The following is a 25,444-nucleotide window of genomic DNA, read 5'->3' as shown; positions in this document are numbered from 1 at the left end:
CCCTAGCAGTACAATGGCTCTGCCGCAACCACACTGATGATAGGATGAAATAAAAATTCTGATGCTGCCTCCACAGTGACTCACAGTCTCTCTCTGAAAATGTCCACAGTGCCCCTCTGTTAGGTAAAGGGAACTTCGTGTTATAAAAGGAGATACAAACGAGCCTTTTCTAGCCCTCCGAATTCCTGTCTTGAACCCCGAGGCAAACTGGGATTTTGAATTAAAGTGTAAAGAGAATCATTCACTTCTGGGTATTTTCCTGGTGAACTGTACCATCAGAAAGAGGCACACAGATAAACCGGTGAATAAAAGTCCAGCAATAAGCACTTCCCTAATCCAAGGTAAGATTATACTATAAGGTGGATCCACCCCTGGATTCTTCATCCAGGGCTAGTGTTTAATGAGCACTTAGTATGTGCCATTTTCATACTGTTCATACTCCTTTCATACTCCAAGGAGATCAAACCAGTCAATCCTAAAGGAAATCAGTTCTGAATATTCATTGGAAGGACTGATGCTGAAGCTGAAGCTCTGATACTTTGGCCACCTGATGCGAAGAACTGATTCACTGGGAAAGACCCTGATGCTGGGAAAGATTGAAGGCAGGAGGAGAAGGGGATGACAGAGGATGAGATGGTTGGATGCCATCAGCGACTCAATGGAAACGAGTCTGAGCAAGTTCTGGGAGTTGGCGACGGACAGGGAAGCCTGGCGTGCTGCAGTCCATGGGGTCGCAAAGAGTCCGACATAACGGAGTGACTGAACTGACTAGTATGCGCCAGACACTGTGCTAAACATTGCACTTTGTTATCTTATTTAACTGTCACCAAAAACCTAACAGGCTTCTCTGGTGGCTCAGACAGTAAAGAATCTGCCTCATGCAGGAGTCCTGGGTTCCATCCCTAGGTCCAGAAGATCCCCTGGAGAAGGGGATAGAAACCCACTCCAGTATTCTTGCCTGGAGAATTCCATGGACAGAGGATGCTGGCAGGCCATAGCCCATGGGGTCGCAAAGAGCTGGACACAACTGAGTGACTAACACAAATTTACAAGACCAACGTCTCTATCATCTGTTTTACAGATGGGAAAACAGAGAAAAGCCATTTGTAAGCAACAGAGGTGGGTGTCTGATACCAAACTCGGTGTCTCCAGCCTATTCCACTTTTCACCTGAACACAAAGGCAGGGTCATCATGGGAGCCCCCCTCCACTAGTGCTGACACAGGGGGCTGGAGGCCTCCTCCAAGGCTTACACTGCACAGTCCAGCATCCAGGATTTAAAGGCCCTGAAGAGACAGCGGAGTGTTGTACAGGACCCAAGGCTCGAGTGGAAGCTGACCCATATTAACCAGGCATCAGAATCTTCGATTAGCCTTGAGAGAATTAATACAGTCGCAGCAAGTCAGTAAGCCAACCCAAACGTTTAAGGAGCGAAACCACACAATAAAGTTTTAAAAGAAAGAACAGGAATATAAAGAGCAGAGGGATGAGGGTGTGTAGACATGATTCTAGCATGAATAAAAAGAAAATTAAAAGCACTGCAAACTTTTGATTTATTTATTTTTTTACCAACTCTCCTAAACACCAAGGAGTAAGCTCACAGCACCCCAGTCTGAGCAGCGCAGACCTAGGACAGGTCCCTCCCAAGGGAGGACTCTAGGGATTTCCCTGATAGTCCAGTGCAGCGGGCCCAGGTTCAAGATCCCAAGTGATGCGGGTGTGCATACTCAGTCGTGTCCAACAACTCCTGACGACCCCATGGACTGTAGCCCGCCAGACTCCTCTGTCTGTGGAATTTTCCAGGTAAGAATACTGGAGTGAGTTGCCATTTCCTCCTCCAGGGGATCTTCCCGACCCAGGGATCCAACTCACGTCTCTGGTGTCTCCTGCATTGACAGATGGATTTTTTTATCACTAGCGCCACCTGAAAAGCCCCAAAGATCCCGCATGCCACAACCAAAACCCAGTGCAGTCAAACAAGTCAATAATTTTTTAAGGGAGGACTCTTATCTTCCTTCCTATAGAGGCAGGTGTATAAAGAATTTAGGAGAGGGAAATTAAGTTGACCTGAGGGGATATGTATCCTGGCATGGTTTTCTTTCCCAAAGAAGAGAGATAGGAAAAGGCAAGCAGGCTGGAGGTCTAATGAGAAAGGCACTTGCTACTTGGACTCTGGTCCAGGGACGTAGAACTCTGGATTAGTCTCTGTTTACAGCTCCTGAGCTGCTGGCTGAAAACTAGGCTTAGGACGGCATCTCAGGTTGAGACGCATGGTTTTTCCTGGGAAAACAATCATTGCAAGCCCTGCTCTGGCTTCTTGGCACCTCTGGCTCTTCTGGCTTCTCGGCACTTCTGGCTGCTGGGCACCTTGATGATCGTCCCTCTTTGCACTTGCTCCTCTGTGAAACTCCATCCTCCCAAGCACCTGGCACAGCTTCTCTCCAGAATCAGGGCTTGGGTCCTAGCTCTCTTGAGCTCCACGCTGCATTTCAAGAGGTCTTCTAGACAGCCCCACCCCTCTCAGACCCTGCAGACTCTCAACTGTCTCCAAAACAACCACCTTCCCCTCCAAGTCCACCATTCTTGCTGGGCTCCTGTGTGCATTCATGACATCACTCTGTTCCAGACACTCAAGATAATAAATGCAGGTATCTGGGGTTTCTTTCCCTCCATTCCTCCTGCTGAATTGATTCTAAACCTTATCATTGTATTTTTGATTTATTTCTGAATTTCCTCATCTCGCATCCATTGATGCTGCCATGTCAGAGGTTATCAGCACCCAGCACAATGCGTGCCCTCCTTCCACCTCCCCTAAATAATTGATCTTCCTGTCCCTATTTCATCACCCCCATTCCCCACAAACCTTCTGGCACACTCCACTACCACAAGAGTGACCTACTGAATAGATCCATAAAGCAAATATTCCCCAGTTGTTCAGTGGTAAGAATCCACTTGCAGTGCAGGAGACATGGGTTTGATCCCCGGGTCAGGAAGATTCCCTGGAGAAGAAAACAGCAACCTACTCCAGTATTCTTGCCTGGAATATCCCATGGACAGAGGAGCCTGGCAGGCTATAGTCCACGGGGTTGCAAAAGAGTGGGACACAAATGAGTGACTAAACAGCAACAACAAAGCAGATCATCTGTATAATGGGCTCCATGCTAACTCCCTGTCCTGCCTGATATTCCAATAATTTGGTCCCATTTACCTATCCAGTCTCATTTCCCGTTGTACACTCAGGCCTGTGCATGCGTGCACATACACACACATGCATGCATGCAAGCACAAACCTGATTCCTCAGCTAGGCTCTCTGAATGTCTCCATTCTGGGTCTGTCTCTTAACTCCCAGGTCCTTCCTGAAACCCAACATCTCCAAGCTAGAACTTGGCCTTTCCAAAGCTTTTCCAGAGCTCCCTCAATCAGGAGGAATCCCCCCATCCCGCATCACCAGTGTGCTATGTGATTCTCTGACAGCCCGCATCACAGCCTGTAGTTTATCCTTGTGATTTATGTTTTCGGATCCTCCCAAATGACTGTGTGCTCCACAAAGACAGACTCTCTGACTCGTTCCCCCTGCTATCAATTTTCATTGCCTGGTATGGAGCAGGTGTTTAATAAATGTCAGCTGCATTTGATTTTCAGTTCATGAGAAAATGTGAAAAATCACCGAGGATTCCTTATGGCAGAAACACACCAGACTTCTGCAGTCTCCAGGTCAAGATGGAAGTCAGCCTAATGTTAACGACGCCCAGGGGCAGCCGTCCAGGTACCTACGGCATCTGCAAACTATTGTTCCCAACTGCCTGGTTGGGGCAGAGTGGAATTAATCAAGAGCAAAAGGACACCTGGCATTGTCACACGGGCCACGGAAATGTAATTACATTGAAGATAAAGGGAATTAAAGACTGCAATATAATATTTTTAAAAGCCACGATAGTGGAAGCGGAAGTTTATTGCCAAATGCCCCCTGTGTGCTTATTTCATCAACATACCACCTAGGATAGGACCACATTAAAAGCTTTTAATAAAACAGTCATTTGGATATTAGATTTGAATTCTGGTCAGCATGCTAAAGCTCTTCCACAAATCTTTTAAAAGCAATTTCCAGTTTGTAGCTTCCTAGTAACAGTAGAAACATGAATCAACATATGCCACATTGATTTGGGGTTTCCATGGAGACTGGAAGGACACAGGGAAGGGAAGGACAGAAAGAGGCCAGTTGGCCCAAAATTCTGCCAAAAAAAAATGCATCTCGATTCCATTCCTCTGAGCATTAGCAGCCTCATTTCCTTCCTGTTCATCAGTTCGAGCTTCCTGATATTTAATTTGTAATAAGCCTACTCGACTTTGCACAAGGAACATCAGAGGGGGCATGGAAAAAATGTCAGCAGCTAAAGGTGTGGGCCCAGGAGGTTTTCAAAGAGGACCCGAGAAACACGGGATCTGGAATCAGAAGAAAGAGCCTCTGATCCTCACTCTACTGCAAACTAGCTCCATGACACTCACTGCCCTCGCTAGCTGCATGATTACCAACTAACATAACCAAGAGCTTTGAATTTCAATTTCCTCATCTGTAAAACACAAATTAACACACTTGCCCTATTTTTCAAGGTGGTTATAAGAAAGAAATGAGACAGTCTGTGGGAAGGAAAATGCTTTGCAAATTCCAGCACACTGTACCCTGTTATTATATTTGGTGATGCTCTGTGCTACTCTCTAAATGGAATTTTGCCAGTGAGCAAGTCTATGCAGAACAAGATTGATGACTTAGTAGAGAGCAGACTGACCTGGAAAAAAAGAACAGTGGGTTTGACAGCCTTGAATTTCCATCTCTGCTCCTTGATTTCCCCAGATCTGTAACTGTGGGCAAGTTATTCTCCCTCTCTGAGTGTTATTTTCATCATGTCATCAGTTTGTTATAAAGATTATAACGCTCCTTATACCAATGTCATCAGCTTGTTAAAAGGATTCAATTAGATAACATCATCAAGTTCAGCAAAATGCTTGATGAACAGCAAATGGCTGTGATACAGCTATTACTAGCTGCATCAATTGTTTCCTCATCTGTAAAATGGGAATTAGAATTCCTACCTTTCCCCACTTTACATAGAGGATGACTTCAACGATACCCACTCAGCTATTTGATAAACTGTCTGGGGAAAACACGCTAAATAAACAGAATGTTATTATTTAAAGATTCATGTTTGCCACTTGCTAAGCCAGGTAACAGTAAAAAAAAAAAAAAAAAAGGTATGAAACACATTTGTAAGGATTTTCAAGCTTCTTGGTGGATGGGGGTTACTTAAGCCCCTGCTACAAAAGTCCTTTTCTTTTGTTCCCCTTGAGACTTCATGTGTCTTCTTATGACTCCCTCCAGCCTTTTCTTCTTTCTATCCTCTTTTCTTTATTTATTATTTTTATACTTCTAAGTGTGTCTGGAAGGAATTTTAAAATGAATCTTTAGAGGCTTTGTTGTCTAAACTGCAGTGGTTCCTTACAGCTCCTAAAATTAAAGGGCAGACCTACACTGGGGGAAATGACATGAAATCAGGAGTTGTTGTGGAATTACAGGACTCTCAGACAGTGGCCATCAGTGTTAAAAAGACAAAACAAAACAAAAACTTAAGAAGCACATCAACCAAATACAGCGTGTGAAATTTAACTTGGACCCTGATTTGAATTTAAAAACATAAAAAAATATTATGAGACAATTGGGGGAAGTATGAGCACTGATTAGATATTATTATTAATGTGATATCAATACTGAGTTTTTTTTTTTTTTCCTTAAGCAATCTTGCTCTTTAGAAATACACTCGGAAATATTTAACACTGAAATGATACGCTATCTGGAAATTGCTTAAAAATCATCCAGGGTGGTGAGTGCAAGGGGGTCAAAGCTGAGTTGTCCTGTTTTCTTGACTTGTGTATTTTTGATAGTATGCCTAATTTTTTTTTTTTTTTAGTGTGACAAGGTATGCTTTAGTAAAAAAAGCATACAATGTGTAAACTGTTCGTGCAAGGAAATCAAAATACGAAAGATGCAATTTGAATAGAAATTGATTTCCTGTTTATTTTCCATTGTAAGTTTTCTTCCCCATGAATAAATCAACTTAAAAAACAAAACAAAACTATTATTTGGCTCCTAGGGAGCAGGTGCTCATAGAGGTTTAGAGTATGTATGACTCTCAGATATCACCTACAGAACCTAAACTTTAAAGACTTTGCCCAAAGTCACATTTCTTAGAGCCATAGTCAGGACTCAGCACTGAGCTATTAGAATAGCATCCAGCTACTTACTTCCTTTCCTACCACTTCTGAGCTGCCCAAACATCCAGAATCCAGGGCCACAAGTCAACCTTGGATGAGGATGCAAAGGATGACCTGTTCGCTTACATCCCGGACCCTTCCCTGCCCCTATTGTGACCTGAGCCTTACACAGTGAACTCACTGTTTACAAATTAGCTTCCCAGTGGCCAGCTGGCTTCTGCGAAGGCAGTCAAAGGGCAGGAAGCCAGAGTGTAAGGAAGAGTGCTCCTACTCATTCTCCATCGCTCAGTCGTGTCCGACTCTTTGTAGCCCCGTGGACTGTAACCCTCCAGGCTCCTCTGTCCATGGAATTTTTCAGGCAAAACTACTGGAGTGAGTTGCCATTTCCTCATCCAGATCTTCCTGACCCAGGGATCAAACCCACGTCTCCTACATTGCAGGCAGATTCTTTACCACTAAGCCACCTGGCAAGCCCATAAGAGAGGGCTTCTATAACATGATCCTTCACAAGCCCACAGCCTCATCTCCTGGTTCATCATGAGCATCAAGCCGTCAGGTATGAAATAACCTCAACCTCTTCTCCTGTCTCCTCATCTGCAAATCTACCCACATCTATACACATCCACCCCTCGCAGGCGTGTCTATCAGGACAAATTCTTCCTCGAGGCCCTGCTTTCCCACTTAATCCTGTTTGATAAACTCTATCTTTATTCTTTCTCTCCCCCATTACACTTACAAATAAAAGTACTCTTTCATTTTAAAAAATACCCCTTGGGCATCCTCCCTGTGTCAGCAAAGCTGTCTGACAGCATCTCCCGTTTCCCCACTTCCTATCCCATCCTCAGTCCTTCACAATTGGCTTCCATGCCCACCACAGCCCTGAAACAGGGACCCCCATCCTGTGAAGTCCAATGACTCTTGTCTTTAAGGACCTCTTCACTGCATCCACCACAGTGACCCTTCACTTCTAGCGTTCCTACCCCCTTAGCCTCCTCAACCTGACACTGTCCTAACTGCCCTTCCCCTTGGTCTTCTTTGCCAGCTCCTTCCTCCTCTTCTCAAAGCATAAATGTTGATATTCTCCTGCTTTCTAACCTTGGCTTCCTGTTCTCCTCTCCTTAAATGCTTCTTGGGCAATCTTATCCTTGTCCGCACTCCTAACTACACAGATATACTGACCATTTCCAAATACTTTCCTTCTGGCCCTTTTCCCAACTGTAAACATTCTTATAGCCCATGGGTTGGTGAATATATCACTCAGATATTCCCCAGGCACAACATATGCAGATCTATCTAAAAATTGAGCACATCATACCCACTTCTCCTGACCCATTTCCCCCCACCCTTCCCCCATATACCTACAAATCTTGGCTTTCTCTGCCATCCTTGGTTTCAGCTTCTGGCACCAACATCCACTGAGTAACTTGAGCCAAAAATAGGGAAGCAATTAGAGATGACACCTTTTCTTTCATCTCCTATAGTCAAGCAGTTACCAAACCATGCTGATTAAATCATCACAGTTTTTACACCTGCCTCCTTTCTTTCCTTACTTACCATTGCTCTAGTTCACCTCCTGGCTCATAGTTCCTGGTTCTTGTTCTGGCCTGTGATCCAGCCTACCTCCTTAAATTCAACTCCAGTCTGCAGCCATAATCACCTATTTAAATCACAAACATGATTATGGTCCCTTCGCCTCACAACCTGTAAGCCCAAGCCTCGGGATAAAGTTCAAGCTTTAGAAAAGATTCTGACACATAAACTCCTTAGGAGCTGGGTCCCACCTACCTGAGAGCTGCCCACCACCCCAGTGGCTGAGGCTTCGTGCTCTAATAACTCCAAACTGCTCACAGTCTTGAGCACACATCATGGTTCCAAGTCTCTAAGCCTCGTTTCTGCGGTTTGTTCTGCCTCCTCAGCCTTCTAGCTGCGCTCGGGACCACTTCCTCCAAGCAGGCTCCCTGCACAGCCAGGTTTTGCAACTGTCCTGCTCTGCGCTCCAGACATACTTCTCTACCTCGGCACTTGGCACGATTAAGTGCCTACAAGTCTCGGCTCCTACCAAGTCTCTTAAATTCACCAAGGGCAGGAAACTGTATCCATGCTTTCATTCATTTATTCAACTAACCCTTAGGTATCTCCTATGCGCCAAGCAATGTACCAGGCAGCATAGGTCCATTTCATGACCTATACAGATGACACAGGTAAAAGATTTTTCCTCTCTACATCTCCAGCACCTAGCCCAGTGCCTGGCACCAATAAGATGCTCAGTAAATGTTTGTTGAACTTAACTGAACCAGACAACGGATTGATGAGTGAGACTGTCTGGAGTAAGGATGATGACTGGAAGAGGCAGCACGGAATTACAGAAATGGCGTGAGCTCTCAGGTCCAGTAAAAAGGGTTCAAACTCCAATTCATCCCCTTCATGGCTAAGTTATCTTGGCTTAAGGCCTTGCTGTCTCCTCTCTGAAATCAGAATACTAAAGCAATGCCAATGTCCTGAGCTACGTAAGAATTCAATAATATCTAAGCAAACATGGATTGTATATTCTTCAGCTTTATCAAAACATGAAGTCACACTGAGAGCATCTGACTCATAGAAGACAGAGGCCCAGCACCACACAGGGGTAGACGGGAGGCCGCAGAGGATGGGGCAGCGGGGCAGGAGACGCAGCGGGACCTAGTTTTCAAGGCCCTGGGGCTGAGATGTGAGTGCACGAGGCCCCGCCGCAATAGGAGTGTGGCTCTCCTCCCGTCTCGAAGTGCCAGGGTGCCGGTTATCAATCTCTTCCCCTTCGTAGACAGTAACAAAAGCTTTACCATTTGCCATCAGGGTCTACAGCTGTGGGCAGAAAGCAGCTTCAGCACTCTCCCCCTCCTCTGAATAGAAAATCAGCTGTTTCTAATCCTCCATTTTTAATGACTTCAGCCAATGGCGTTTATATCTTCCCTGCCAGGTCCAGTCCAGCCAGCTAGCCAGATTCATGCAAGAAGGAAGCTCCACAGCCATCAGACCCAGGCATGGGGCCTGGCCACACCAACAGTGGCAGGAAATGGTGGTGTGGAGAGTGGGGACAGCTCTCCCACTGGGATCTGTTCCCACCTTCACAGAGCCCCCTGGAAAATGAAATGCTTTGCTTTCAGGCCTGTGCCGGGTGCACATGAATGTCTGCACTGGGGGCGGGAGGAGGGCCCAGGGCTGTGTGGGTGCACTCTGATGCACAAAGATGCTGAGCAAATTCTGACACTTTTCCTTGAGAGACAAGGCCCTGGGGGGAATCTACCTTAAGCCATTCAGCTTTTCTGAGACCCTCTTCTTTTTAGACCTTTTATTGAAGGATTCAAAAGCTTTTTGGAAATTCCAAACAGAGAGCCCTGATAAAGGTTCTGATGAGAATGTTGATGCTTCTTGAACAGTGAAAAATATCCTAATTTTCAAGACAGAGGAAAAGCAAGGAGCATTTCTAGTGGCTCTGGAGCTGTAAGTATTTGGACAGAAAAGAAATGAGCCAGCACATGGGACAAGAGAGCCTGGAAAGGATTAGCAGGATAAATATCCTAAGCCATGAAGTCGTGATACACAACAAAACTTATATTTGTATGGCACTGCTAAAACCTAAAAATTGCTTTCACTTCTTTAGCTGATCAAGTTTCTTAAGCTCCTGGAGACTACGTTTTAGGGAATTTGGAAGGATTAAACAACATGATGTAAGGAAAGTACCTAGTAAAGTTTCCCAGCACATCTTGATAACTGGCAGCTATCAGCATTTTTTAGTTGATCCTCATGAAAACTTTTGGAGGTAAGTTGGGCCCTTGTTATTGTACCCATTTTACAGATGATAAAAGCAAGGCTGTACAGGATCCCTGAGTGAGGGGCACAGGGTGATTCAATTAATGACCCTAAGGAGACTTGAAGTCAGGACCACCAGGGCTTTTTCCATTCTATAAAACATTGCATCACATTCAGTACTGCTGCTGCTGACCCATCCTTGAGACCCACATTTGGAGGATTTTTAAAATGGTAATATGATGGAGTTTGTGCAGCCAACCATCTACCTCTTACTCAATCCCTTGGGAGTCCCTGGCATTTGTGAAATGACTCTTGTGGTTGAAGATCACTGACCCATAGGAGAAAGACCTTGGCTTCAAGCAAAAGTCTAATTCAACTGGACAAAAAATATGAGAAAGTTTTAAGATTCCTTTGCGCATAAAGCACTGTGTGAGAAGAAATCTTAATGCCAAAATAACAGGGTCTCCAGGAGTAGCTTACCTCAGCCAGGCCACAGTGGACTAGGGGCCACCCAACACTCTTCAATCCCCATTCACCCCACTCCCGTCAATCTTCTGCTAGGACACCTATTCTAAGGACTGAGCAGAGAGCAAATGGTTAATAAAACCAGTTTGCTAGACTGATTGAGTGCTCATAGGGATACCATTCCCAAACTAAAAGTAAAAGCCATCATCAGCATAATAACACATTGCCAGTTAGAGCTTTGAACTTTCCCCCAAGCACTTAGATGCTCTCTTGATAACCGTTATCTCACTCCCCCACTTTCCAGCACCTCCTGCATCTTCCCAAAAAAACCTGGAGTTTTCCAAAACCGTAGGAACAAATAATCCAAAAATAACCCAAGTTGCAGGAAGGGGTAGGCTTTCTTTCCTATTTCATTAGTTTGAAAGCATCCCAAGATAAACACCTATGAGGACCTTCAGCCAGGTTTTAAGTATGGAGTGAAACAATAGACTGAGATGGATGACTCTAGCACAGAGAAAAGCCGTTCTCCTCCACTCCCCCCTAGACAGCTCTGAGAAGCTGATGCCAAGGACTCATCACTCCTATAGGGGTTTACTGTGCCCTCAACTCACTGCTTACAAATTGGTGACCTGCCCTCCCCTTGAAAAAAACAACTGCAGCTACGTGTGGTGATGGAAGTTAACTGGACTTATTGCAGTGCTCTTTTCATAATACATACATATATCAAATCATTACGCTGTAACCTGAAACCAAAACAATGTTATATGTCACTTGTATCAGTTTAAAAAAAAACACCACCATCCCAGCAAATCTCATTTTAATACCATGTCTAAGAAAACAATCCAGAACGTGGACAAAACTTTATGATATTCTTTCAACATTATACACAATAATAAAAATGTGGAAAAATATTTGAAACTAGAACTTGGTGACCTGCCAGTCGATGCATTCATTAACTCTACGGTAGGAGTCCTTTCAGAATGCATGCATGTATCACATCATCCCTTTGGGCACTTTAAACATATTGCAATGTTATCTGTCATTACATCTCAAAAAAGCTGAAAAAACAAAAAAATCGGTGACCTCTGATGTATTTTGATCTCCCTTGAACCCATTATGATTGTGAGTTTTCCTGCATTGGAATGTGTCACCAGCATTAGTCACCAGGAGCACAGGAGACCTGCACGCTGTCTGGAAACAGAACAGATGCTGTGGGCAGCCAGACTGCTGTGCCGGCGATCAGTTTAACACAACAGCAAAGGCGGCAGGAATGAAACGAACAGAGACAGTGTCACGGTCCAGGCAGCAATCCACCGTAATCACAGAGCCCCCGAAGGGATGCGCGGGGAGATACTGCGTCCCCTTGGACAAGAAAGGAGATTTCATGGGAGGAGAAAGAACAAAACCAGGATATTGGCAGCCTAGTGCACACCGCCGGGGAAGAATGGGCATGTTCCTGCACCCTTGCTCCTGGCAAGAGTGACCGGCTTAACCCAGTCTGTCTGAGGAGCTCTGTCAGAGAATGGGAGGGTAGGGTTATGACAGGCAGACAGTGCCTTCTCTGCACTGGGGTGTCCTGCACTTCCCAGCAAGACTCGTGGCTCAGGATGGCCAGCTGGGGAGGGCCAGTTCGGGGACCCTCTCGGCCCGGCTGGAAGAGCGGCTCTCTCTTACCTGTCTGGCGGAGGGAAGTGCAGCTGGGAAGGTTTGGCTGGCGCCGGCCCCAGCTGAGCATGGCTCGGTGAAGCCCTGAGTGACCGAGTCAGCCACCTCCTGGTACATGGGAGAGGGCTGCCGAGGGGCAGCTCACCTCACCTCGGGGGTGGGGGGTGCCCCTAGCAGGGCAGCTGCAACTTGCAGCTCCCGCTGGCTCCTCACCCGCCTGCCGGGCTTTGCATCTTATGAACCGGGGAGGCAGCGAGCGCCTGGGGAAGGGGGTGGGGAAACGGAGGGAGGGGAGGGGGCACTGGCAGATGATGCGCGCTGCCACGCAGAGTCGGGGGAGGACCGCAGACTGGAGCAGGATGGCACTGCCTATGAGGCTCTCCCGCTGACAGCGAGCTCACTGGCAGCTGCCTCGGAGGGGCCAGTGCGCTGGAGAAGGCAGGGAGAATCAGAGCCCACAGGGGTCTGAGGGTGGAGGTGGGGATGGGGGAGGTCCCCCGGGGTTGCAAAGCAGGGAAGGGGGTGAAACAGAGTAACTGGCCTCAGGAGAGAGGCGAACCTTCCTCGGCTCAAAAACAGACCGGGATGGACGCAAAAGACAAAGGCTCAGCCTCAGAGAGGTCTCTCCTGCCATAGCCAACAAGCAAGGATGCTCTGGCTTTAGGAATTTGGAATGGCTGGGCAAGGTAGAGGAAGCCCAGTTCTAACTTTCTCAATGAGGATTAAAAATCAGCCAGGGAAGAGTGTAATGCATGAAACGTTCCGTGGTATTTGCTACTCCACAGCACAGGCCAGCCTGGGTGTCCCCTCAGTCAGCTGCCCAACCTGTGATGCGGGTGTGGTGGCAAGGACAAGGAGCAAGAGAGAGGGCCAGGAGGGGAAGGAGAGAGCATGTCGTGTGATGCTTCTGTCTGTAAAGTTCTATTTGGATGATCAGGAGAAAAGCCTTTTGGACAGCTCGGGCCAGTGCCTGGAGCAGTTTCTGAGCCTCAGGGATAAATAACCCTTGGCATCAGATTCTAGAGTCTATGAGACCTGCCGCCCCCACATGGGAGGCAGGTTCACCACACAGGCCCTGGAGCTGACAGTCATCGGCTCTATTTACAAGCACAGCCAGAGAAAGAGGCTAACAGGGAAACAAATAAACAAACAGCGAAGCCAGAAAAGACCAGAGGAAGTGCAGCTGGGGAGACTGGACAAGCAGAGCTAATGAAGGGAAAGAGATCTCAGATAAGGACCTTCTCTGGAGGGAGGGGAGGGGGATACAGGGGCCCGTCCTCCTGATACAAGCTAGTTCCTTTCCTTCAGGCCGGCCTCCACACGCCCTGACAAGCGCCGCCCCAGATGACCCCCAGGGGACAGCTGCTCTGCTTAGGACGGTGTTGCTGTGATCGGTCATGATCACCAACCGGTTCACTGCAGCATCAGACATTGCCCCAATTCAACAAAATCAGGTCAATTCGGCCAACGATCCTTGGAGCCGGCTGTGTGCCGTGCGGGTGGCAAACATGACTGAGACATCCTTGTCACGCCTCAGGTGATCCAGAGGAGAAAGAGCTTTAAGTAAGTGATGCTAACTCATAGATAAGGGGGCTAAGGACTCAAAGGGAGACATGGAAACGCTGGACTAGGTCCACCAGGTCCTCTCCCAGGAAGCCTCATCTGACCTGCATGTTGAAGGTGACCACTGGATTCTGACCCGTGGAGTTTAGTGAGAGAAGAATTCAAGGCTGAGAAACAGCCTGGGCAAAGGCAAAGCGTCTAGAGGTGCCTGCAGGGGCTTGGGGAACAGTGAGCACTATTTCAAGGGAGGCTGGAGTAGAAAGTAGAGTGTGATAGGAGGCCGCAGAGGAGGATGTACATTAATGGGTACACTGCAACCAGATAGTTAAAAAAAAAAAGAAGAAATTTAAACAAAGCAATGTTGGTCAAATCATTTGCATTATCAGATCCGGGTTTGAGGAGATGCTGAGTAGAGAAGGATTGGAGGAAAAAAGAATCCACTGCCAACTCAGGAGATGCAGTTTCCATCCCTTAGTTGGAAGGATCCCCTGGAGAAGGAAATGACAATTGATTGAAATATTTTTTCCTGGAGAATCCCATTGACAGAGGAGCCTGGTGGGCTACAGTCCATGGGGTGGCAAAGATTTGGACAGGACTTAGTGACTAAAAAACAACACAACTAGGTGGAAGAGGATGGATAAATCACAGAAATCAGCAACAGTGCAACAACAGGCATTAGGCTAAGTGAAATAAGTCAGATGGAGAAGAATACATACCATATAGTCTTATATGGAAACTGAAAAAACAAAAAAACAAACTCAAAGATACCGAGAATAGATCGGTGGTTACCAGATGGGGGGTTGAGTGAAATGGGTGAAGGGAGTCAAAATGTACGAACTTCTAGATATAATATAAACAAGTCAAGGGATATAATATATACCATACACCATGGTGACAGTAGATCCATATTTTTTTAAATTTCATTGCAATATAATTGACATGTGACACTAGTTTCAAGTGTACAACATACTGATTCAATATTTGTATGTATATCAAAGGCACTGAGTGCACCGACTCGATGGACATGAGTTTGAGTAAGCTTTGGGAGCTGGTGATGGACAGTGAAGCCTGGTGTGCTGCATGCATACCATGGACTCATGGACTCATGGAGTCACAAAGAGTCAGACACAACTGAGCAACTGAACTGAACTGACTGATGGTGACAATAGTCAATGATACTGTGTTGTATATTTGAAATTTGCTAAGAGGGTAAGCCTTAAAAATTCTACTCACAAGAAAAAAAAATTTATGACTATGTGTGGTGATAGATTTAAACTAGACTTACTGTGCTAATCAACTCACAATTCATACAAATATCGAATCAGTATGCTGTGCATCTGAAACTAGTGTTACATGTCAATTATATTGCAATGAAATTTTTTAAAATATGGATTTATTTAGCAAAAAGATCAATAAAAGGGTTCATAACCTTCTCAAGATTTTTTTCCTTCTGAATCTCAGATTTTGCATGATTGAATAGCAATTTATGAGAACAATGAATCACATTTGCATTCAAAATATAACCCTTTTCTCTTGGGTGTCCTTTCTGCAAAGTTCCAATAGCATCTCCAACCTGCGAGAGATTTCTTCTTTGATTGTATTACACTGATTAATTTCTCTAAGTTATTGATATAAATATATTTACTTTGATTGTAAAAAATAAATTTTTTATGGAACACTGGCGAAACTGGGGTCCATGGTCCTGACACACTGCCCAAGTGCTGAGGGAAGAAATATTTGAGCACACCCAAGTATACACTAGGCAAACAAGCTGGGAAGATTTTACTTAGAGGATGAAACAAATAGGATGCAATAGAGGTTTTGAACGCACTTGCAAACTGGGACTTGCTCTTTATTGCTACTTTGGAATCCTATGGTCTTCATGTGAAGAGCTTACTGGATGAATAGAAACGTGATCCAGTCACTACTACTGGCCCAGCCAACAGCCAGTCAACTATCAGTCAGGTGAGGTCATAGTAGATAGTAGATAATCCATAGTAGATAATCCAGCCATCATCCAACCCACAGCTGACTTGATACATGAACAAGCCCAACCAAGGTTGACTAAACTGCACAAACCTGAAGGATTGCCCAGCTGACCCATGTAATTATGACCCAATAAATGATTTTTGTTTTAAGCCATTTTGCTTTAGTTTTAGGATATTATGTTACACAGCAAAAGCTCACTCATACATCATGGAGTAGCCCAGATTTCAAACCCATTCTGGGTATTTCCAGCTCCTTTCCTGGCACATCAGCCAGTTTTAATGTATCTACTACCCCAACTTCATTTCTAATATTAACAAGTAAAATTGACATTGGCAACTAATAAAACCCAGGTTTTATGAGAAAGGTGATTTTGTGCTGGTTTCTTCTGAAACCTTCATCAACCATTTTTTACCTCAGATCAGTTAATTTTTTTCTTGAATGTAGTAAGTATGTTAATTTACTCAGCTATTATGACATAGTCTATTTACTGATCATAGCTTTGGAACCTCTTGCCAGCTATTCAATATTTTGTCCCAATGTCTAATTGTCTCACAGGGATTGCTTGCTCTTAGCAAGGAGGGGCTTCCCACGTGGCCCTCGCGGTAAAGAACCCGCCTGCCAATCCTGGAGACATAAAGAGCGGTGGGTTCAATCCCTGAGTCGGGAAAACCCCCTGGAGGAGCGCATGGCAACCTACTCCAGTATTCTTGCCTGGAGATTCCCTTAAAGGAACCTGGTGGGGTACAGTCCGTAACACCGCAACAAGTCAGACCTGACTGAAGTGACTTAGCACACACGCACGGAGAGCAAGGAGTCATCCTTGTCTTTCACCCTGCCTAGTGTAGCCTTTAAGTGGTTTCCAGACCTGTAAATCATGGTCCTGGCAAATTTATAAAATTCCCAGGCAGCAACCACAGGGTCACCAATCTTTATTTTTCCAAAGAAGAACATTAAAAGTGGTTATCTGCTATTACCATTATTTTAAAAAACAATCTTACTGCCAAAAAAGTATGAAGGACATCACCTTAGAATGAAGGATAATTCTTCCCATGAAAGCCCAATTGGAAACTTTTAATCGACTTTTAGGTACTTAGAAACTGATATAAAGAAATATATACACACATACACATGTATACACACAAGTATGCATGCATGCATACACACACTTAATCATTAGTTTTTTCTCTCATTTTTTGTGATGAGTGATAACTGTTCCTTTGAGTGGATACAGTCAAAGATGGACTGGGCTTTCCAAGTGGTAAAGAATCTGCCTGCCAATACAGGAGATGCAGGAGACACAGGTTCAACCCCTGGGTTGGGAAGATCCCCTGGATGAGGAAATGGCAAACCATTCTAGTATTCTTGCCTGAAAAATTCCATGGACAGAGAAGCCTGGCAGGCCACAGTCCATGAGGTCACAAGAGCTGGACACAACGGAGCAGCTGAGCACAGGTGCATGCATAGATAGGTTGTATCTGAAACCTACAGATGGGCTGCATCATTGTATACATGAAACAAATAGTAGAACAATAAAAGACCATAATCAGAGAAGGCGTTTGGTAAGAACAATTAGGAGCTACCTCAGCATTCATTGTTGTTGCTGTTCAGTCACTCAGTCGTGTCTGACTCTTTGAGACCCCACGGACTGCAGCACAGCAGGCTTCCCTGTCCTTCGCCATCTCCCGGAGCTTGCTCAAACTCATGTCCATTGAGTCGGTGGTGCCATCCAACCATCTCTCCTCTGTCATCCCCTTCTCCTCCTGCCTTCAGTCTTTCAATCTTTTCCAGCATCAGGGTCTTATCCAATGAGTCGGCTCTTCGAATCAGGTGGCCAAAGTATTGGAGCTTCAGCGTCAGCATCTGTCCCTCCAATGAATATTCAAGGGCTGATTTCCTTTAGGATTGACTGATCTGATCTCCTTGCTGTCCAAGGGACTCTCAAGAGTCTTCTCCAACACCACAGTTCAAAAGCATCAAGTCTTCAGCATCCATTACCTTTGCTAAAGGGATTAGTCCTTTTCCACATTGACTCTGGAAACCTGCCCAGGAGCAGGTCCCAATCCTTCCCATCACTGCAGTAGATCCCAGTGAGATACATTTGCAGCATCACAAAAATAAACATGCAATAACTAGCTACAATTCACATTTTATAGAGCACTTTGAAGGCAAACAAACTTTCCTACATTTCAGCTCACTCAGCACTGTGCAGCTCTTGGAGCTCAGGAATTCTATCTGAATTTTGAGCAACTGCAAAACTACCTACAATCATTCTTGAACAGCCATTTAAGAAAGCATTTGCTACATCCCAGACTAATATCTGACATGAGTATCCTGGGACCCAGATATGGTCCATAGACTTTGCAGAAGTCGAAGAAAGAATAAGACAGCCTAGCCTGAACAGAGGGGCCTCCCCCATGGCTCAGGGGTAAGGAATCCACCTGCCAGTACAAGAGAGGCAGGTTCAATCCCCGGGTCAGGAAGATCCCCTGGAGAAGGAAATGGCAACCCACTCCAGTATTCTTGCCTGGGAAAGCCCATGGACAGAGGAACCTGGTGGGCTACTGTGCATGGGGTTACAAAGAGTCAGACATGACTGAGCAACGAAACAACAAGAGTCTGAACAGAAGAGACACTTCCTAGTCCACACCCAGCCCTTTTGGAGGTAAATATCAGAACCCACTACAGTTTGATGTACATATGCACATGCTTAAGATGAATGCTTAGTAAATTGTTTACACACATTCTGTGGTAGAGAATTTCAAAACCTATATAGGATCATGCCCATATGTCTGCCCACTTATGAGCATGTACACCCATATATAGTGCTTAATATAAAATCTGTTGAAAGGATAAATGAAAGAACAAGTGAAATTTCTACTAGAAAGAGGATTTACTTATTAATTTAATCAATTTATATTTATCTAGCACTTGCTAGGGTCAGGCATTATGCTAAGGATACCAATGTTAGGCATACTTCTATAAACAAAGCAATCTCAGTTGCTTGTCTAGGTTTCATTCTCTCTACCCTGCCTCTGTCCCTATATCAAAACCTGCCTAATTTAAGCATCTACCTGCTTTTCATGAAGTTAAGTTATATACATTGCAAGGCCATTCTCATCTTTTGTTTTTGAACAGCTGTTGCTCCAAACCGACTCGCTGTTGCTCCAAACCGACTCTCTGTTACTCTAAGTACCCTTAGGTCCTAATTTCAATCCTGTATTTGGTCTTTGTTGTCAGTTATTGCTGTGTAACAAGCCACTCAATATCTTAGTAACTTAAAATAATCACCATTGATTATTGATTATGGATCTCTGAGTCACCTGGCTGGTTCTGATGATTTGGGCCAGGCTTGGCTGATCTTGATTAGGCTGGCACATGAATCCAAAGTGAACCGGTGGGTCAGCAGGGCCTGGTTGGTCTGGGATGGTCTCACCAGCATGCCTGGCACCTGAAGGTCTGTTGGCTAGGGTGAAGGACACATGTCACTCATCAACCTCGCGGCTAGCCGAGCTTTTCTTGGCAGAGGTAAGGTCCCAAGGAAAAGACCAGAAGTGCAAAGACCTCCTGAAGCCCAGACTTGGCTCTGGCACAACCTTACTCTGCCATACTTTATTTGCCAAACCAAGCCATAAGGCCAGAAGAGATTCAAGACTCAATAAACAGACACTACACTTGATGAGAAGGGCCGCAAAGTCACTTCATAAAGGCACGAGCATAGGGAAACGCTGAGAAATGGGGCTGCTTTTATGACAAATCAACCACAATCTTGACACTTGAATTTATTTCTGGAATTTGAATCTTTGCTTTCCCTGATCTCAAACCTGGCTCACCTCTCTGCTGTTTTCAACTCTCCTGCCTCAGATAAGACTCTCCACTTAACTTCTAGCCCATTAGGAAGGCAACCCCTGAAACCAGCCCCTTCTTAAAAAGACAGAAACTCAGACCCCTTCCATGAGTCAGTTCTCTTATTCTTAAGTAATCCTCCCCTTGTCATGGAAAAAAAAGAAAAAAGAAAAAAACCCTTAAGCTATTGCTAAAAATAGATATCTGAACCAGGCTGAACTCCAACTGAAATCTGTAATCAAAATTCTGATACCCAGAGAGGGCAGACCACATCAGAAGAACCTTTACAAAATGCTACCTTAACAAGGTTTATTCCTTGTTGAATGATAAGAATAAAATACTCTATTTTCTCAATTCTAAAACACATTCTTGCTCACATTTTAACACTTCTGTAGCTAAGATGTCTTACAATCAGCAAGTATGTCTAATGTGGTAAGACCGGTAACCCCCCACTCCCACCAGCACCCCCCAAAAAATAGATATATTGAAACCTGATTCCTTTTTCAATTGATGGATAGAAGCTTATAACTGAGAAAGCATTGCTGTGGGTCACCATCTTGTTTATGAAAATGATCCAAATGAAATTAGAGAAAAGTAAGGCCTGAGAACTGGTAGGGTTTCCAAAAAGCTCAGCGTGCTATTATCTCTGATTAAGGGAATTAGAGGTACTACTGAAAAGGATGACACAAATTAACTGATTGTTTTCCTCACTTGACATTTGCTAGAATGACTAATGATCACTGAATGTGATGGACATGAGTTCCCTGTCTCTCCTTTGCCCTGCCACCCTCTGGTACAGGGGCTGCTGGACAACAGAGAGGAGAAAAATATAAAATCAAGGAGAAGAAGCCAAACCCATGAAAATCTACAAATGGGTGGATAGCCTTTGAATAAGGAGCTGCATCATTTGATCATTACATGGTTTGTTTCTTTCTTTTTTGTTTGTTGAGCTGCTTTCGTTATAGGAGTGAAGAGGGCAGACTCTGGAGCCAGGCTGCTTTGGTTTGCATCCCAGCTCCACCAGTTAAAAGCTGTGTGACTTTAGGCAGGTGACTTAACCCTGCTGTGCCTAAGTTGGTTTTGTTTTTAAATATTTATTTATTCGGCTGTGCTGGGTCTTAGTTGCGGCACTCAGGATTGTCACAGCATTAGAACATTTAGTCGTGGCCCGCAGGATCTAGTTCCCCGACCAAGAATCGAACCTGGGCCCCCTGTATTGAGAGAACGGAGTCTTAGCCACTGGACTGCCAGAGAAGTCCTGCACCTCAGTTTTTATATCCATATAAGAACTCTCACAAGTGGTTACACTTACAGTAATTCCTGCCAGACATAAATGCTCAATTAAGTAGTTATTATTATTATTATTATCTCCTTGAATTTTCCTGGAAGAGCAAATGATCCTTTCTCTCTGAAAAGCCAAAAAATATTTCCATAAAGTCTGAGAAGAAATCTAAGCCCTTCCCTGATGTGTAATTATTTTCCCCCTAAAATTAAAGCCATATATACCTTTCCCCAAGATATCTCCTTTTTGTAGATGTAAAGACTCAGCAGTATTATTTAGGTGAGGGTGAATCTCTAACTGAGCAGATTTCTTTTTCCAGTGTTCAAAGTTGCACCAGTCCTGAAAAAGAAAAGGGCAGAGTCGTCCCGGCACTTGCCACAGGGAAAGCGAAAAACCTTTAACAAGACGAGGCTGGATCCCCGCCGTGCGGCTGTGTCCACAGAAACTCCCATGCAGATCCCTGGGGGAGGCACTTCTCCCAGGACTGCCACTTCCCAAAGCCAGCTTCCTTGCTGCAAGGACCCTGAGAATCGGAAGGAGATTCACAGAACCTGGGGATGGGGATGCGGGGCATGTCCCCGGGGTGGCCTGCAGTGTGCTGCAGACTTGGGGCCTTCCTGGCAGCACCGATATCTCTATTCTGAGAGCCCAGAGGTCTGGAATCTAGAGAAATGAATCCCTTGAGGACAGTAATGAATGCCGGCTCCAGCAGTGCCGGCTCGGTTCAGCAGCTTGATTAATGACACGTGAGAGGACTCGAGGCAAATGTAATGGGAGAGCAAACCTTTGTGGGGTGCCTGCCCTGGATGAGATCCGGCGCTTCACACCCACTGAGGAAAGCGCAAAGGGGCTTAAAGAAACTCCTGGTGGAGCTGTGGGCCAAGGGCGAGAATCTGCCCTGGTCTGAGCTTCTGAGCCCTGAGTGCCTGCATGCCCTGAGAGCCAGCCAAGGGGAGGAAGGCCTCCATCTGCTCCTACCCAAGTCTCCGCTCCAGCGAGGGGGTCCCTCAGCTGCCAGGCCGGTCCTGCCCGCCTATTGGCTGACACATTTTTCAAAGCTGTTCTCAAAGGCTTTGATGAACCGGCTGTTGCTGGGCAGCAGCTGAAGTCATTGGCCCTGGAAAATGGAAGGAAGCAGGTGAAACCACTCACCCCAACCCGACCCTCCAAAACACCCTCCCCACACACACTCTACACATCATCGCATCACTTTGTCCCTGTGTATTTTAATAAGCACACTAATCTCTGACCCCTTAGCATTTCTGTCCTAAAATGTAACCAAGAGCATCACTCTTTTTGGCTTCCCCTTTGAGAGAAAGAGGTGCCAGTCCTAGGCGATATTCTAGCCAAGACCCCAGGTCCCTCTTCAGGTGGACTCTGTCTATAGAAGATGCAAGATGCCTCTGTCAACCTCTAATTTCCATGTGTGTATGTATGTTTGGTCACTCAGTCATGTCCAACTCCTTGGAATCACATGAACTGTAGCCCACCAGGCTCCTCTGTCCATTGGATGCTCCAGGCAAGCATACTGGAGTGGGTAGCCATTCTTTTTTCCAGGGTATCTTCCCGACCCAGGGATCAAACCCATGTCTTCTTCACTGGAGGTGGACTCTTTACCATCTGAGCCACCAGCCTCCATAAAATAGCAGCATTCCTGGATCCAGAGGTGTCTCAGGAAGACTGAATACTTTTTATTCAATTTCTCATTTTATCAAATATAAAAAAACTGAAACAGCACTTCACCTAAAAATTAATGAAATCTCTAATTTTTGTTAACTGATGTAATTCTGTGTTTGGAAGTACTTTGAATTGAAATTTTATCACTTGAAAGGACTCTTTTTCACTCATCTACTTTGATCACCACAACAAATCCAGTAGGTTAAGTAAATAACTTTGAGGAAATTGAGACACCAGAAGAAAATGAAATTATCTAAGAATTTATTGTGAGTAATACAGCAGAGCTGGGATTCATATTCAAGTTTTCCCAATCCCAGTCAAATATTCTTTCCAAGCTTCCCCATTCCAATAAATAAATTAATAAATACTGTGAATGTCAGAAGTTTGTCATGTACATATACTCCATTTTCTTGACAATCTATTAAATATATCCCACATGACTTTCAGGCCTCTTCTTCCCCCATCTGTTGCTCTAAACCAACTAAGATGACAAATAAGTTTGACATTAGAGGCATAGAGTAGAAGAGTGGGAGTTGGAGCTGATTGACAAAAACAAACATGGGGTGTCTTTGAGCAGAATTATGTTAAGTCTTTGAGCTGTTACATTATAATATTGTAACAGCTGCGTTTAGAAAACTTCAGCCAGGTGTCAGCAGAAAAGGCAGATTTGAGTTATCACTTCTCTTGGGCCATATTCCAATCTTTCCTTGCAACAAATGCAACTTTTTGCCCCTCTGGGTGTGCCATAAAAGAGGTTCCTGCAACTTGCGGACATTGGAGGGAGTAACTGCTCCTCAGAGGAGCTAAGATTACAGGGTTGACCTCAAGAACGCTCTTAGAAGCATTCCTCCTGTCCAGCAGCCTGGAAAATTGAATGTTACTTACAAAGGACCTTGACTTCCAGCTGAGGAGGGGGCAAAGTCTGGGTAAAATCAGAAAGCAGGATCCTCTATCTAAAGAGGCAGAGGCAAAGGTCTCCCCTTCAGAGTCCAGTCAAAAGAGTCCAGAGCTGAAACCCTTGAGCTGTCTCTGTCCTTACATCCTTCCTGATCACTGCTGGTTTCTCTGCTTTTAAAGCTTTTGCCTTCTATTTCATATACTTGTTAGCAAAGGGATCAACCAGCTAACCTGGGAGAAAGTTAAAAGTCCAATCCTAAGTAAAATATTTACATTATCTGTGTCTTCCTAAATAAATAAATGTTACAGTTTTCCAGTGACTTCCTAGAGAAATTCAACTCTTCAGCTTTGTTACCTAACCCCTTTGATAATCATGATAGGAATTTCAGACCAGTTCAAAGGAATGGATCAGTGGGAGGTGACCCAATACTTTGAAGGAGATTAAAAACTTTTGTCCCTTGATTTACACCAAATAGACACTCAACTAACATTAGAGCACAGTCCACTAAATGTAAGTACATGGCCAGTAAGTCACCTCTGCTAAATGGGAGCACCCTGGGTCAGCGGGATGTGCAGGCCAATGACAAAGGGCAGGAGCACTTTGCTTCCATCAAGTTCATTCATGCACTCACCTGTTCATTCATTGTCAGTACCTGTCAAGTGCCATGCACTCTGCAAGGCTGGACAAGATAGAGGAGTTCTGAATGGTCCAGACTGAGTATCCAATTCTCAATCAGAGCCCTGACCTTGCCCTCCAGGCTTCAACCTCTACAGATCGTCCTCTGAAAGGGGAGGGGCACTTTGTCCTACAACCCAAATTTCTGTGAGAGATGCTTGGGTGGTAGCAACGGCATAAACCAGAACTGCTCCCTAGAGGCTGGCGAAGTTTTATCATCCCCAGAGAAGATGACACTAGTCTGGGTAACAAACTGCTCTGGTCTCACAAACCCCACCTGCCAACCACTCCCCTTGCCCCAACCCTGAGCGAACCTGCTAAGACAGAAAATAGAATTAGAGCTTGTGGAGGGGAAGACGAAACGTAAATTGGCATAGACTTCAGCTAAGAAAAATGCTATCCCTTTCGTTTTTGTGTCTTTGACTCCACACAACTCTGGGGTTTTTCTAACTTTATTTTCTCCTGATCCATGCTCATAGCATCCTCCCACCTTCTCCCTCTGTTCTGAAGTGGAAATACAGAACCAATATCAGCTCTAACCTGATTATCTGTAAAAATTGGGCCAGCACAGGGTCAGGGATAATAAACGCAGGCAATTTGGAAAAACCATTTAAATTTGCCTTTGGCCTACATTTGTTTGTGTGTGTGCACTTTGCAGTAGATTTACCTTCCTAATTACGTTTTGTTTGCATTTCCTCAGCACACATTGACTGGAAAGTCAGGGCGGAGTCCAGAGAGTGGGCTGAGTGTTGAGAAAAGCAGACTTGAGATTAAAATTTGTAGGAGTTAAGCCACAAATTGCATTGTTCATTTAACAAATATTTATTGAGCAGCAACAAATGGTGGCCCACAGCTCTTGGTTTTACAGGAGTTAGAAAGTATGAGAAACAGGGTCTGCCTTAAAGAAGCTTGCCATCTTCTCAGGAAGGGTATATACACATTTGGTGTTCATACAATTGAGATTTCACTACAGCTTTAAATATGAGCCTAAATAGCACTGATTTTAACCCAAATTATCAGCAGAATCTAAATGGCTTTTGATCTAATGAGACTCAGATAAATAGGGATTCCTCCAGGAACTATACTATGATTTTCTTTGTTTCTCTGATTGCATAAAACACACATTTTTCAGCCTGTAGAAGACAGCAGAGGAATCATCCCAGGATACACGGGCATTCACAATAATGGGTTGGAGAGGTTTCCCCTTGAGACGGCGTGTCTGAATTTACTAATGAGTTAATCACTGAGGAAGCAAACATTCAATGTGTCATGTGTCCTCAGTTCAGGCACTTCCTGGCAAGCCCATCACAGTCACAGTCTTCCTTTAGGTT

The 25,444-nt window shown here is 44.9% G+C and overlaps 1 protein-coding gene across 2 annotated transcripts in view; it reads right to left on the bottom strand.

The window, feature by feature from the left end:
* The window catches only part of RGS8 (regulator of G protein signaling 8), a 72,852-nt gene that overhangs the window by 34,516 nt on the left and 12,892 nt on the right, over positions 1-25,444 (bottom strand). The window contains exons 2-3 of one of the 2 annotated variants that reach the window (XM_070473969.1): positions 21,842-21,980; positions 21,088-21,202 (exon numbers count right to left, since the gene is read on the bottom strand). The gene's annotated coding sequence lies outside the window, so the exon portion shown is untranslated. Of the gene's footprint in view, positions 1-12,195; positions 12,480-21,087; positions 21,203-21,841; positions 21,981-25,444 lie in introns of those variants that run through there. The other variant, XM_070473968.1, reaches the window with a different exon arrangement.

Source organism: Odocoileus virginianus, chromosome 11, assembly GCF_023699985.2.
Source record: "Odocoileus virginianus isolate 20LAN1187 ecotype Illinois chromosome 11, Ovbor_1.2, whole genome shotgun sequence".
In the NCBI taxonomy this organism is placed as follows: Eukaryota; Metazoa; Chordata; class Mammalia; order Artiodactyla; family Cervidae; genus Odocoileus; species Odocoileus virginianus.
Note: the sequence above shows the minus strand (reverse complement) of the source record. Positions and strands in the feature narration are given on the sequence as shown.